This window comes from Sus scrofa, chromosome 14 (genome assembly GCF_000003025.6).
Source record: "Sus scrofa isolate TJ Tabasco breed Duroc chromosome 14, Sscrofa11.1, whole genome shotgun sequence".
Lineage (NCBI taxonomy): Eukaryota > Metazoa > Chordata > Mammalia > Artiodactyla > Suidae > Sus > Sus scrofa.
The window spans coordinates 52,447,548-52,462,395 of record NC_010456.5 but is presented as its reverse complement, the minus strand read 5'-3'; positions in this window follow the sequence as shown (position 1 = coordinate 52,462,395).

Sequence of the window (14,848 nt, the reverse complement as noted above, 5' to 3'; positions counted from 1 at the left end):
GGTTAACGAATCCGACTAGGAATGACGAGGTTGCAGATTCAATCCCTGGCCTTGCTCGGTGGGTTAAGGATCTGTCGTTGCCTTGAGCTATGGTGTAAATTGCACATGTGGCTCGGATGCCACGTTGCTGTGGCTCTGGCATAGGCCGGTGGCTACAGCTCTGATTAAACCCCTAGCCTGGGAACTTCCACATGCCGCGGGAGCAGCCCCAGAAAAGGCAAAAAGACAAAAAAAAAAAAAAATATTTCAACACTTAGATCAGAATAATGGCTCTTTGTTAAATAGTTTCTCCATGAAATTCCTCATAAAGTCATAAATCTCACAAGCACAGGCCTCATTTTAGAAAAATTCATCTTGAAAAACCACCGCTTACGGAAAAAAGATAACATATACATATATTCTTGCATAAGTCCAAGCAGCCTCTTAATTATGTACAAATCTGTAGCTCATGACAAAATCAATAGCGGCAAATAACTTTAATGTGCTCTCAGCCCAGCAGATCTTAGTTAAACAGATGAACAATTAGTGTATTTACAGTAAAGAACAAAGAACCAACATGAGTAGAGAAGCCAGATGCTTTTAGCTTGCGAATTGACTTCTAAAGAATGCTTTATCTCGGATAAAATGTCTCCAAGAACATGCACCTTTGTTTGCATTAGGTTTCTGACTTTTAAAAAAAAAAGCAAAAAAAAAGCCACTACTCTATTTTCCTCATATTTAAATCTTTGGCTTCATCCTGGGTTAGGTTTTTATTTTTCATCTAGAGTACTGTGTATTTTTTTTTCTAGGAACATACTTCATTTTTATAATGAAACTTAGAAAGAACCTAAAGGTTCAGTTGTTTTAGGAAGTTGAGTGAACATTCTCTCTTTGTGGAATATGTCTCTCTCTATGTAGAATTTGATTGCTTTACAAAATCTGAAGAGTTTAAATTTACTGTCACTATCCGTACCTTGACTTTGGTTGTGCAGATTCTTTGGGGGGAGGGGGGTAGGTGTTAATTCTAGACATGAAGAGGAGGGTTTTTCATGGTGCCAGATTATACTACAATGGTAAATTATGCATTTAAAAAAAAACACGTTAACTCTTTCATGCCCCTGGGGAACCGCTTCAGAAATAATTGTTGCATTTAAAATGGATATATATTAAGTGTTTCTGCCTGACCTATCAACTGAATTGTTAGCTTAAATATCATCAATAACTTCTTATTTAAATTTACTGTATTGACATATAGTTGATTTACATTGTTGTGTTAATTTCTACTTGAGAGTGACTCAGTTATACCTATGTATATTCTTTTCCATATTCTTTTCCATTATGGTTTATCACAGGATATTGATTACAATTCTCAGGGTTCTACAACAGGACCTTGCTGTTTCATCAGAAACTTCTTCATCTGTGTATCCCACAGCCTTTTGGTCTACACCTCCATCAGTCTTTGGCAATATTTGCCCTGTTGATATATCCCCACAGGGGCTCTGTAACCCCGCTTTTCTGTCCTTCCAGTTATTCATGGTCCTCCTTACACCCCCCTGAGCAGCAGTGTCCTGAGCTCTTTCCACCACCTTTTATCTTCTTGATTTCTGGTTCTCTGAAGTCATGCTCTGTAGGTAGCTCCAACTAGCTCCACTGTGGAGATGACTTTAGAATCTGCACACTCCACCTAGTTGTACCCCCGCTCTTCAAGTTCATACTCCCTGCTGTCAGCAAGTGTGTCTTGCTTGATGTTTCAGCATCAGCTTAGACTCTGATTTCCTCACCATCAGGTGCAAACTCCTGACACCACTTGGTCCCTATCTTCTTCTGTGCTTCAGACAAAATGAGTTATAGACCATTTCCAAAGCATAACTTATTCATTCATTTGACTGTTTTGTCCATTCTATTCTCTCAGGCTGAAATTATTTATACTTTCTTTCAAGAGAAGAGTTTGCACAAAACGCTTCAATTCAGTGCTTTGTCACTCTCTAGAATTTCATTTTAAGTGCGCTTGGGCTCTCACAGATGACTGCTGTCATCCTGGATATTTATATCAGGATATATTTTCTGACCAAGATTATAAGGTACTTGTGGGTAGGAAACTTCATGGCATCCACTGTGCCTGTGTGAAGTGTTTGGTAGGTGGTATTCAAAGAATATACAACTGCCCTTCAACACAGGGTAGTATACTCATGGCTCTTGAAGCAGAAGGATGTTCTCCTTGGTTTGAAAAACTAAGCCCTACAACAAATCGTCTGAAAGGGCAAGTACTAACGATAGCCTCAAAAAGTAGATTTGCTTCCCAAAATCTGTGATAAATTCCTAAGGAGGGGATATACTGCCAAGATAACCTGTCTCTATATGTAAACTTAAAGGTCATGATTTTTGCATTTAAAATAGTTTATTTAAATCATTGTGGAGATGCATTTTTTCCTTATATAAATGATTTTAGGAAAAGCAACTGAATATACATAAAAACATGTTTCTTGTGCATGGTATTTTATTTCAAGCAATGTAGCTTTGTTTTGACAATGTAACGCCAAAATCCAAATGCCTGAGCAATTGGTTTAATTTTTTATATTATAGAAGTGTAGGGGCTCCAATTTCCCTTGCATTTTCTATAGATATCTGAAAGTATCTTTTTCAATCAAATGATTATTAGAAAACATTCAGAGAATTAGGGAAATAGTTACATCACTTGAGTATATCTTACAAAATTCAAATACCTTGACATTATCTTAATTCATCATTTATTTGCACCAAGGAACAGCTTTCAGTCAAAAAATAAGTTTTGTCTGAAAAAATTAAAATAGTGGCATAGATTTTTAAGAAAAAGGGACTGGATGATTATATTTATCACCATAAATTTTGTTTCATATCATCTACTCTTGTTTTTTGCTAGGTCCTGATAACAAATTACATAATACACTGTTAATCAGAATTCTGGTTTGTGAGTCAGATTTATTTTCATATTTCAGGTGCCCCAATTTTTTTTTCCTATAAACTAATCTGTTCCAAAAAGTCTTCCTGATTTATTTTCACATTTTGTTTAGTTTTTCCCAAGAACAGTAGCAGGCTCGAAGTCCATGTGGGAGAAAAACAGAGGGATTTGTGACTGTTTTCCCTTTGTTATCTCTTGATGTATAGAAAAAGAAAAGTAACTTTATCTTGAGAAAATATGAGAAAGAACGTGTCATATGTTTTAACTATAGCCCAGGAATTAAGGCTCTTGAAGTATCTACCTGCCCCTGGCAAGGCAAAGCTGTTGTGGATTAGAAGCATGCTCCCAGCTCTAAGGATTGATCAGGATTCCCCACCATTTTTTACATCTTTCTGACATTTCTGAGCAGGACACTGGCTGTTGACTTGGACCAATGCCAAAGTGACCATTGGTATTTTTTTTTTTTTTTCTGAGGCACATTGTTTTGCGGTGGGCTGGGTGTGATAGAGATTCTACAAGCAATTACTCCAAGTTGGGAATCTTCTTTTAGGATGTTCCTTTTAGGACCACCACTCCGGAGATCAACCTATTCCAACTCCCATCACTTTTGAAATCCTTCTTTCCTATTTTGAATTGGTTCTTCTGAATTGCTTCTGTTTATTCTCCCATTGTGACTGATACAGTACCTCTTCTCACTTGATGTGATGAATCATACTCATCTCCTTAGAGCAACACGTGGGAGCTGGGAAGAGGGCCAGGGAAAGAAAAGATGGGCAGATAGCATAGCTTTGTCTCTAGTTCAGACAGTGGATATTCCTCAGACTCATACATAGTCTGTTCCATCCTCATAAAGTAGACTTAATGAAAACTAGAGAATGGAACTTCGGATAGTAATACAAGATTAATTTTATCCTAGAGCTTCTCTTCTGCCCAACTCACTTGAAAATTCGAGAGGAATCAGCCAGCTGCCTGGGACTAGACATTCAGGATCCTAGCTGTCTCTCCTTAGATATTCCACATACAAGAAAGTTTAAGCCCGAAGGTGTGTCATCTATATACAGGAAACTAAAGCAAAGAGGGAAGGAACTCTGGGGATTAAAGAAATGTAGAGACCTCAAGCCTGGTCTGGACACCCGCAAGTGAAGGGAAGGTAAAGCCCTCATGTCAGTTCCACCCAGGATCAGATACAGAGAAGTCTTCCATAGTACAGAGCTGAGATACCATTTGATTCCGTCTAAGCAAAACCAGGAAGAGATCACAAGGAGTCATTTGTATTAGAGTTAGAATATATATGATTTGTGTCCTAAAGGACAATTTGTTCAGATAACAACTGTGTGATGTTCACCGGTGAGATGTCACCCATTAACCAACCCTTACTCACCCATTCATAGGCAGTGCCACTCTTAGATCTGGCCATCGAGGGTCCTATTTCTACTTTGCATGCCTTCCTGAAAATATCCTATACCCTACTACCATGTGGGCCTACATTGTCATCATGGAGGGTGGCCCAGGACAGGATTACCTGGTTCTAGTCTCCATTTCTATCAAGACCAGCTCAGCAGGTGAGGGCTGAAGAACGGGTGCTGTGAAATTTAAGAAAAAGTTAACATATAACAAGACACAGAGACATTTATCCTAATTAAAGGTGGTGACCGGGGGACTCAAGGTCTCAGGGACCAAGAGATGAAATCTTTAGGATTACATCAAGTGAGGAAGGGGTTGTAGATACAGGATATAGTTCTTTTATTATTTTAAAAGTCACATAGCTAGTAGCTGGTTAAGCTTTTATTCTGACCTTTAGACATTTAACAATCATTAGCATTGAGGAAGCCTAGCGTCAACTGTCTATGCATAGCATCTAGAGAATCATCATTGTGCTTCTGTACAAGCACACTGGGTGTGCCTAGGTTTGCACCTCCTTCTCCTTGCTGATGTATATTCTGCTAACAACCCCTCATAAACCCCCTGGGGCCTTGAGGCTCCTCTTCCTCTTATTTTAACAGGACACATCATGCTGTGCAAACAGCGTGCCTATCTGCCTAGACCAAGGCATTATGTCCTCATTCAGCTGACCACGTGAGTAACTTATGCTTTTTGGTTTTTGTTCTTAAGCTTAAGTTATTTACCAGCGCTGAGACTGTTTTTCAAGCAGGAATATGGGGTAAAGGTAAAGCAGGACAAGATGGAGTTTTCAGCATAGAAAATAGAAACAGAGAGGCTAAGAAAAGATTGTAGAAACATATTTCCTGACATGTTTCCCTCTTTCGAGGAATTCTTTAATCCTATCCCACCAAACACCTCTCCCATGCCCACTCCACATGAGGCCAGTCAGCTGCCCCAAGGAGGATAGGAAGGACTCAAGACTTTAGGGTCATCCAAAAACCTTGTGTCCAGTCCTTGCTTCTAGAAGGAAGGTCTGGTAAACAATTGATCCACCTAGCTAGCACAGTATTTATTTCACAAATCATGTGAGACTGGCCAGAATCATGCTGACACACTGATTTGGGGTGATTTTTAACTCATGGAGGAAACAAAAGACAAAAGACAAAACAACCTTTGGGTACCAGGGGACCACCACTAATGTATGGGCCTGAGCCATGTGTGGGGGGCTGTTCATTGGCTTTTACCATCCTTCACTGCCTCTGCTCTGTACCTGAGAGTGGTGAGGTGGCACCAGCTCTAACCCTTAATCCACGTTCCCCATGTCATTATCCTCAAGAGAAGTCAACTCATCTCCTCCAGCTTCACAATGCATATGAAGTAGTTATCAGGGGTGGCTGCACCTATTTATTTTAAGGGATTTTGAGACCCTTAAATTCCACAAAAGCAACCGACTTTGCCCATCAGTGTCCTCTTTTCCCTCCAGTAAATGTGGTGGGGTGTTCTCCTTCGTCACTTTTAAGACACACCAGATGAGGGACTGACATTCCTTATGCAAAGGGAGCCGCCCTTCTTGCTTTGCTCATGGGCCCTACAACTATCCTCTGACATGCGTTAGAATGTGGAAGGCAGGGACAACACTATAAGAGACCCCATTCTAGGAATTTAGTGATTGCGACCTAAAAAGTTCGAGAGACATGGTTGGATATCGTCCTGTGTTTACACCGTAAATACTGACAGTAAATTTAACATGGCAAGAAAATGAGTTATCGCTCATATTATTCTGAATATTATGAGTAAGGTTTGTATCTGATGTAAATCTTCACAAAACATGGGAACAAATTTGAGTAGTCATCACAATGCAAATGATGGATGGCTCAACTGATTATATGATGTCATGCGCATCAGTGTAATCAACATTCAATAAAGGATATCATGAAACTGAAAAGACAGGACTATCTCTAATATTTTAATTATAGATCATTTGAATAATAACATTTCAAATAATAACAGGATTGCTACCTCTTTTTGTGGTAGACATATGAAATTAGCAAGGAAGTGTGCATTTGATAACAAAGTCCATGAAGAGATAGTCCCTAAATCTAAACAGGAGTCTATTCTCCATGTCCATGATTTTCTTTTCTGTGGAAAGGTTCATTTGTGCCATATATTAGATTCCAGATATGTGATATCATGGTATTTGTCTTTCTCTTTCTGACTTACTTCACTCAGTATGACTGTCTCTAGTTCCATCCATGTTGCTGCAAATGGCATTATTTTGTTCTTTTTTATGGCTGAGTAGTATTCTATTGTGTATATATACCACATCTACTTAATCCAATTATCTGTCAATGGACATTTGGGTTGTTTCCCTGTCTTGGCTATGCTGTACAGTAGGAAAGAAAATATTGTATTGGGGAAATAAAAAAATAAACAGGAGATAATAGTGAACACCACAGAGAGTTCTTATGCTTTGATGGATGACAAACAAAAAAATAAGTACCTCGTCCCTACCTGTTATTCTAAGTCTAAATCTAAATCCATGGGTTGCTACATCTCACATGGACCCTTGAATTTTGCTTCTAAATACAAAAGTCCCACATAAAAAAATTGCCCAAGTTCCCACATTCTGAAGCTGCCCTGCCCACATTCTGGGGTTTGGCAGCCTGTTTGGCCCTGGCAGTGTCTGTACAACCATACTCAGTGTCACTTCCACAGTCAAGCTGATCTTAGCAAGCATGAACCAGCAGGTTTGTGGGCATTCCAGAGATAGTCATTTCTTCATAGGTGCCAACTACAATACCAGCAGCTGAGGTGTGACTTGGATTAGGAATGGGGGTTCACAGAGCAAAAGCTTAAGGAAAGTGGGAAAATGTTCTAACTCTTTGCTTAATAGCTATTACAACCCCCACTACCGGCAGCCTCATAATAAGTCATTAGACCAGAGCTCTAAGGATTGAAAGCAACCTCAACCCAAGTGCCAAGTATTTCTCAGTCTGAACTATATTATAACTATTAAGCCTTTCTTTTCTAGAAAGTATAGGGTAGCCGCTCTTAGAATTAATATGAACAGACTGTGCAGCAGGATGCTAAATGAACCTTCTCCTGATGTTCACAAATTCTTTATTTAAATTTTATTGAAGTGTAGTTGATTTATAATATTGTATAAATTTCTGGTGTACAGCAAAGTGATTCAGTTACACATGCATATACATTCTTTTTTTCATATTTTTTTCCCTTATGGTTTGTCATAGGATATTGAATATAGTTCCCTGTGCTATACTTAGGACCTTATTATTTATCCATGCTATGTGTACTAACTTGAATTTGCTAATTCCAAACTCCCAATCCTTCCCCACCCCCCCCCGACAACCATAAGTCTGTTCTCCATGTCTATGAGCCTGTTTCAGATTTACAGGTATGTTCATTTGTGTAGTATTCTAGATTCCACGTATAAGTGATATCATGTTGTATTTGTCTTTCTCTGTCTGACTTTCTTCACTTAGTATGATAACCTCTAGGTCCATCCATGTTGCTGCAAATGGCATTATTTCACTCTTTTTTATGGCTGAGTAGTATTTGTGTGTGTGTCTGTGTCTGTGTGTGTCTGCTTCTGTGTCTGTCTGTCTGTTACATCTTCTTTATTCATTTATTGGTCATTTAGGTTGGACATTTACAATGTTTCCATGTCTTGGGCATCATAAATAGCACTGCTGTGAACAAAGGGGTGCATGTATCTTTTTGAATTATACTTTTGTCCAGATATATACCCAAGTGTGGGATTTCTGAATCATATAGCAACTCTATTTTTAATTTTTTTGAGGAACCTCCACAATGTTTTCCATGATGGCTGGATCAAACCTGTGTCACAGCTATAACCACAGCTACAGTAGGGACAACACTGTATCCTTAACCCACTGAGTTTCTTAGGGAACTCTAAGAAAGAGCGAATATCTCACATCTTCTCAGACAAGGCATAGAGCCTTACTCTACAAATAGGAGAAGAAAGAAGGAAATGCTCACCCTACTCTCTCAAGCCAAGTTAGGGTGGCTGCAAGAGGTTTTCTCATAAAACTTAAAGATGTCTTCTAGGAGCTCCTGTCATGGCTCAGTGGTTAACGAACCCGACTGGCATTCATAAGGACACAGGTTTGATCCCTGCCCTTGCTCAGTGGGTTAAGGATCCGGTGTTGCCGTGAGCTGTGGTGTAGGTTGCAGACACGGCTCATATCCCACGTTGCTGTGGCTGTGGTGGAGGCTGGTGGCTGCAGCTCTGATTGGGCCCCTAGCCTGGGAAGCTCTATATGCTGTGCCTGCGGATGCAGCCCTGAAAAATACAAACAAACAAACAAAAAAATTGTCTTCTAGAAGGGAGTCCTAGTAATAGTTTTTGGTCCTATCTTGTACTTTATTTTTTTATAGATCAACACCAGTAACATTAAGAAGAATAACCATCCATCTCTAGCCCTATGCCTGAATACAGTGAATAAAAGATAATCTTCAGGATGTTGTACTAGAGCAGTTGCTAAATAACAATAGCTATCAAAATAAAATCATTACAGGGATGGGGTCCAAGTCAAAGTGGAGTTGAGTTTTGTAATGACTCCTACTAATTTTTTCTGATTCAATTTATAAATTGATTCTAAGAAATTCACAAATTACCCCAAAAAGTATGCAAATACAGAATAAATATAAATAATCTCCATGATTTCCTTCATTTGTCCTTATTCCACTACTTGTGTCAATTTGCCATGAATTACATAGATGAACTTCTGACGTTAAAGTTCATAGGGTAAGCCCTCTTCATTACTTCTTGTGACATAATTATCATTTTTTGTTGAGTTATTTAAAATACCTATATTGAGTTTAATTTATTAGGTATATTTCCTGAGTTGTAGTTCAGTATTCTGTTCACTGTAAAATTTCAATAATTGCGTATTGATTGAATATCTCAAAAGAGGAAGCTTATAAGGTTTTGAACTGGATTAAACTCCTAGCTGACACTTCAATGTCCTATGAGACCTCCACCATGTCACATGATCTTTCAGCGTCCCGGGGTTTTCAACTGCAAAATGAAGAGAACAGACTCAAGTACCGTCTTGAGATGTCTCATTCTCCATTACTTTGCAAGTTTAGCTTAGCTTAATTGAGAGATCCAACTGTTTTCGAGCCTGAGCAGTGTTGTACCTGAATTCTGGGTTTATTAACTGAATGTCAGAGCCCCTTCTCATGCTGATGAAAAGCACATAATTTAGATTGTAGCAGAAAAGGTCTGCTTTACCTTAACACTGGAACAGAATTTTCCAGTGTATCACACCCAGACTATCTCTGGTTGATTGAGACCAAGATGCTTCTTGAGCAGGAAAACTCACCCTCACCTTGAGAATAGAACACAGTGGAATGGACACACTGAGCATCAGTGAATAGCAATTGAGAAAATATTGTGCTTGGTGGGTCATGACTGGGGAAAAATATGTTTGGAATCTAAGGAGAGTGACTTAGAAACACCAGAAACCTTATGTACATTATCTGTTGAAATATTCATATTCTCCCTTTACTGTGGTGTGTTTTCTAACCTCCAAAGAAATGTCTGTACACTTAATGAAAACTATTATTTTTTATTTAAAAAAAACCCCACAATTTTATATGGAAAATTCTACTTCATAAAATTATTACATTATACCAGGAAGAAAAACAAACCATTTTATTTTAAGCATTTTAAAGTTTATAAGAACCTAGCATATTTTCTAAACAAGTTTCACTATTTTGGAATATATTTGAGGAGGGGAAAAGAAATTATAATACAAAACCATCATTGAGTTTTTGATTCACAGCTGCAATATATTTCACTTCTTTCCCTGTTGTTGATTTTTTTCCTTTGGCCAAATTGACTTTTTTTTTTTTTTGTCTTTTTGCCTTTTCTTGAGCCACTCCTGCCACACATGGAGGTTCCCAGGCTAGGGGTCTAATCGGAGCTGAAGCCACCGGCCTATGCCAGAGCCACAGCAACGCAGGATCTGAACCATGTCTGCAACCCTACATCACAGCTCACGGCAACGCCTGATCCTTTGCCCACTGAGCGAGGCCAGGGATCGAACCTGCAACCTCATGGTTACTAGTCAGATTCGCTAACCACTGAGCTACAACTGGAACTCCCAAAATTGACTTTTAATGCTAAATTTGCTTTGGGATTTGTTGGGTCAAAACTGGCAATGCTCAACTTACTTAAATGTTTCACTTTTGCTTTTTAGCCAGTATAGACATCTTACTTGTTTTCCTAAATCTTTCTCACTATAGAAAACTTACTCTTTGGAAAGATTAAATAAGCAAGGGAACTGTAGTGAAAGAACAAATTCTCCTCTTTAAAATAACAAAGTTAAAATGAAAATTTTAGCTATAGGATGCAATGGAGAGTTTTGCTATAAATAATGTTTGAATTTCCAACCCTGTTTTCTAAGATCACTAGTATTATTTTCATAAGGAATAAGATATTCTCTTGACACTTAAATTTATGCATTTAACCTTCTCCCATAAAAGTTATTTGTTTAGTGCTTAATGACAATGAGGAATTAGTTTCACTTCAAATAACTGTCCCGCACAGCACTGACCTGATAACTTGGTTACTGAAATCCACAGGTCTGGGCTATTAACAATTAACTAAGGTAAGCTACAATTATGGCATGTGATAAGAATGACCTTGTTTAATAATACAGCTCACAGGTAAGCAGTGATGTTTAAGTAGCTCTAGGCTTAGAATGAGTTCTAAATAAGCCTAAATACATATGTGCACTAAAAAACTGCAGTGTTCACCAACTTTATTCTGATATTTATAAAAGATTTTATTATGAGTGATGGGATTAGTCATAAACAAGTTTATTTTGCATGCTTGGATTTCATAAAATAAAATCATCCAACTTACTTCCTTATATGAACTAAGTGATTGTAAAATGATTTCAGGAACACTGTCCTTTAAATTTCATATCACATCTGAAATATTTGGCTTTCGAAAAATTTTATAGCCCATCAATGATGTTTTGCATTCCACAGTAAGTATCCATTTAAGCATTTCAAACCATCCTAAGCATCTGTTCTTCATACCATTGAAGTAAAATGGAAAAATCATAAATATTACAGCATTTGTTCAATAAGCAAATAAAATTATACAACCTGATGTTTCCTTTTCTTTTCTTTCCTTTTTTATATTAGTCTGCCTTGAGTGGTTAGATATTTTAAACTATAGGGATAATTTTTCACTGAAGAAAATGTAAATGAAAAGAAATATTTTCAATTTGAGAAAAAAAAAATGTGAGAAAACAGTCTTCCAGTCAGTGACTCACAGGAACACACACACAAGGGCCCAAACCTCAGATGACTTACTCAAGCACCGGAAGCTCCACTTTCTATGCTTTCTGAGGATTTGTAGGGTTCAAGAGAAGATAGGTATACAAAGAATCTGCTGGTACCCTACACAAGTCTTGAAACATTGACTTAAACAGCTTTTTGAACCACAGGGTTCTTCAAAGCACTTAATATGGAGGTACCCTGTTTACCTCCAAGTGGGGAGTCGGGTAAGCAGAATCCTCAACATTATTTTCAATGGAATTAATTTTGGAGTTGAATTACTAACTTGAGGAACACATAGTGCTGCACCAATGCAACTTGGGGAATTCTGGGCTGTAGATATGTGATTGGGTGGGAGTAAGCAATATTCATGTAGTAGTTAAATCCTTGAGACTACAAGAGATTGCACACAGACAAGAGACAGGCAAGAATAGCACTTTGCAAAAGAACTTAAACTTCAAGACAGGCAGAATATTAGCTTGAGTTTATTATGCATGCCATAGACTCAGAGAATTTTTAAATTAGAAGTAAGAATGAGATCACTTAGTTCAACTTGTTTACTTCAGAGCTGGGGCAACTAAGGACCAAGGAATCAGGTGACTTATTTAAAGTCACACAGTTTTTTTCCTGGTTGCTAGTTGAAATCAAGAAAGAAAATATAGTAGCCTAAGAAAACTTGGCCTAAACAAAAGCAGCAACTTCTGGTCCAAGACATTAAAGTATGTTAAAAATGATCTCTTAATATAGAAGGTGAAGGAATCCACTGGGCCCCTTCCTTCCTTCATGTAATTTTCCTAATGGGGAAGGAATGTTTTGAGTAGACAAAGCAGACCAAATCCTTGTTGGAAGAAACCACAAATTGATAGTCCTCATGACAAGAAGAGAAAGAAAAAGAGAAAATTCCCATGGTTCGCAGTTTTATATGGCTTTTGTTGTTTCATTTGAGAATGTTGAATACAGAGAAAAAAATATAAATTATTCTTCTTCCTCTTGGCTCCTCAGTGACTCAAGTCATCTCATACAGGAGGAAGGTTTTTAGTAAAGGATTTCTATGTCATATGTTGACCTAGAATTACTCAAAATGGTATAATCCAACTTCCACAGAATTTCCCGCTCATTTTTATACTAAAAAATAACAGCAGCAAATGACTGGTAGCTTATTTTACACACTCTTAAAACAACTACATTTTTGGAGCTGCTGGAAATCTAGTTTCTTGTCCTCTCAGTTAACAGTGTTTGCTCATATAAAACAGGCCACAGTGCACCTCTGATTACTTCACAACTGTACCTTTGATCTGTTCTCATTTTCTATCTAATTAAATGTAAATATTTTTTCAGATTATAAGCCAATGAAACAAGGTGTCATTTTTCTGCCCTTCTCCACATCTTCCTTATTTATAAGAGCAGGTGCCATAATAGATATTCAATTTAAATGCCTATAAAAATGGAGATAATAATGTCTCTCTCACAATGTTATTGGGAGGCTTAACTGAGATAATATATGTGACCATTCTTTGTAAAGAATATAGCACTACTTATACATTATGGATTATTAGCAGTAATGTTGTTATTGTTAACATCTCTATTTACAAGACAATGCTCCAAATATGGAATGAATATTAAAAGGGATCAGAATATTTATCAAGCTAGGGTCACAACTCTTAACTCACAAAGATTCTTCAAAATATTTATTGAATCAAATATAAAATCAATATAGTACAAATGGAATGTAATGGAATATGGGCATAGAATATAGAATGAGTCAGAGCCTAATGAAATTAATGTAGATAGTAATAGGGTAGTTTTTTTAAAGGTGAGACATAATTCATAATTTGGTGGAGAAGATAACATAAGGAAAATAACAATGGTGAAACCAAAACTGTCAGGCATAATTATGAACAGGAACTATGATTACAATGTGATCAAGGAATTAGGCAGTAATTAAAGTATCATAATCAGGGTTGTATTTTTTTGTGACGATGATGAAGTTGGAAACTTTTCTACATGTAGGCATAAGAAAAAAGAGATGAGACAGCACAGGATTTAAGGAAGAGGTAGTTTTGTTCCACACAACTGTCTCAATGAAGCAATCTTTTATTCGCTTTAAAGATATCATCTATTCTCCAGTCTCATCTCTCCTTTCTATTCCAGAATTAGACATCCTTGCATGACCAACGCAAGCTTCAAAATTAACACATCTGGAAATGAACTATTGCTTCCTTGCACCCGAAACCGTGGGTCCCTGGGTTTCCCCATTTCAGCCAATGGTAGCACCTTTCATGTAAGTTAACATGTTGGATCACTTTTAACTCCTTTGTTTTGCTCATACCTCAAATTCAAATCATCAGCAAATTCTATCCACTTTCCTATCAAAATATATCCTTAAACCATGAATTCACCATTTCTCACATTCCTATCCTTCAGTGTTAGTCAAACCCTCAAATTGGAACAGATTCTTAGTCTTGCTTTCTCCTTTGCCCTTTTGGAGCTCAAAATCTAATAAGCAGTAGTGTTATTATTGTTTGGGTTTTTTTTGTTTTTTATTGAAGTATCATTGCTGTGCAGTATTATGTAAGTTGCAGGTATACAATATAGTGATCCACAATTTTTAAAGGTTATTCTCCATTTAGAGTTGTAAAATACTGATTATATTCTCTGTGTTGTATGACATATTGTTATAGCTTATTTTATACTTAATAATTTGTATCTTAGTCCCCTACCACTATGTAGCCCCTACCCCCTTCCCATTCTCCACTGATAGTCAGATTTTGCTATTTGCAGCAACATGGATGGATTTGGAGGGCATTATGCTAAGTGAGATACAGTCAGGCAGAGAAAGACAAATACTCTATGATATCACTTATAGGTGGAATCTGAAAAATACTGCAAACTAATGAATGTAACAAAAAGGAAGCTGACTCACAGAAATCAAGTTACTCTTTTAAAACAAATAAGCTAATGCTACTCTCCCACTCAAAACCCTGCAATCACACTTACAATAAAGTCCAAACCTCACCTCATGGCTGAAAGGATGACATGCCTGGTCCTCGCCTCCTCCCTTACCTCTCATCCAGGGCTACTCACCCCACAACCTTGCTCTCCACAGAGAGAGAGGCCTCCTTCATGTTCCCAGAGGGAACCAGGCAGCACATTTATACCTGGGAATTTTTGCATTTGCATTTCCTTCTGTCTGACACACCCTTCCTCCAG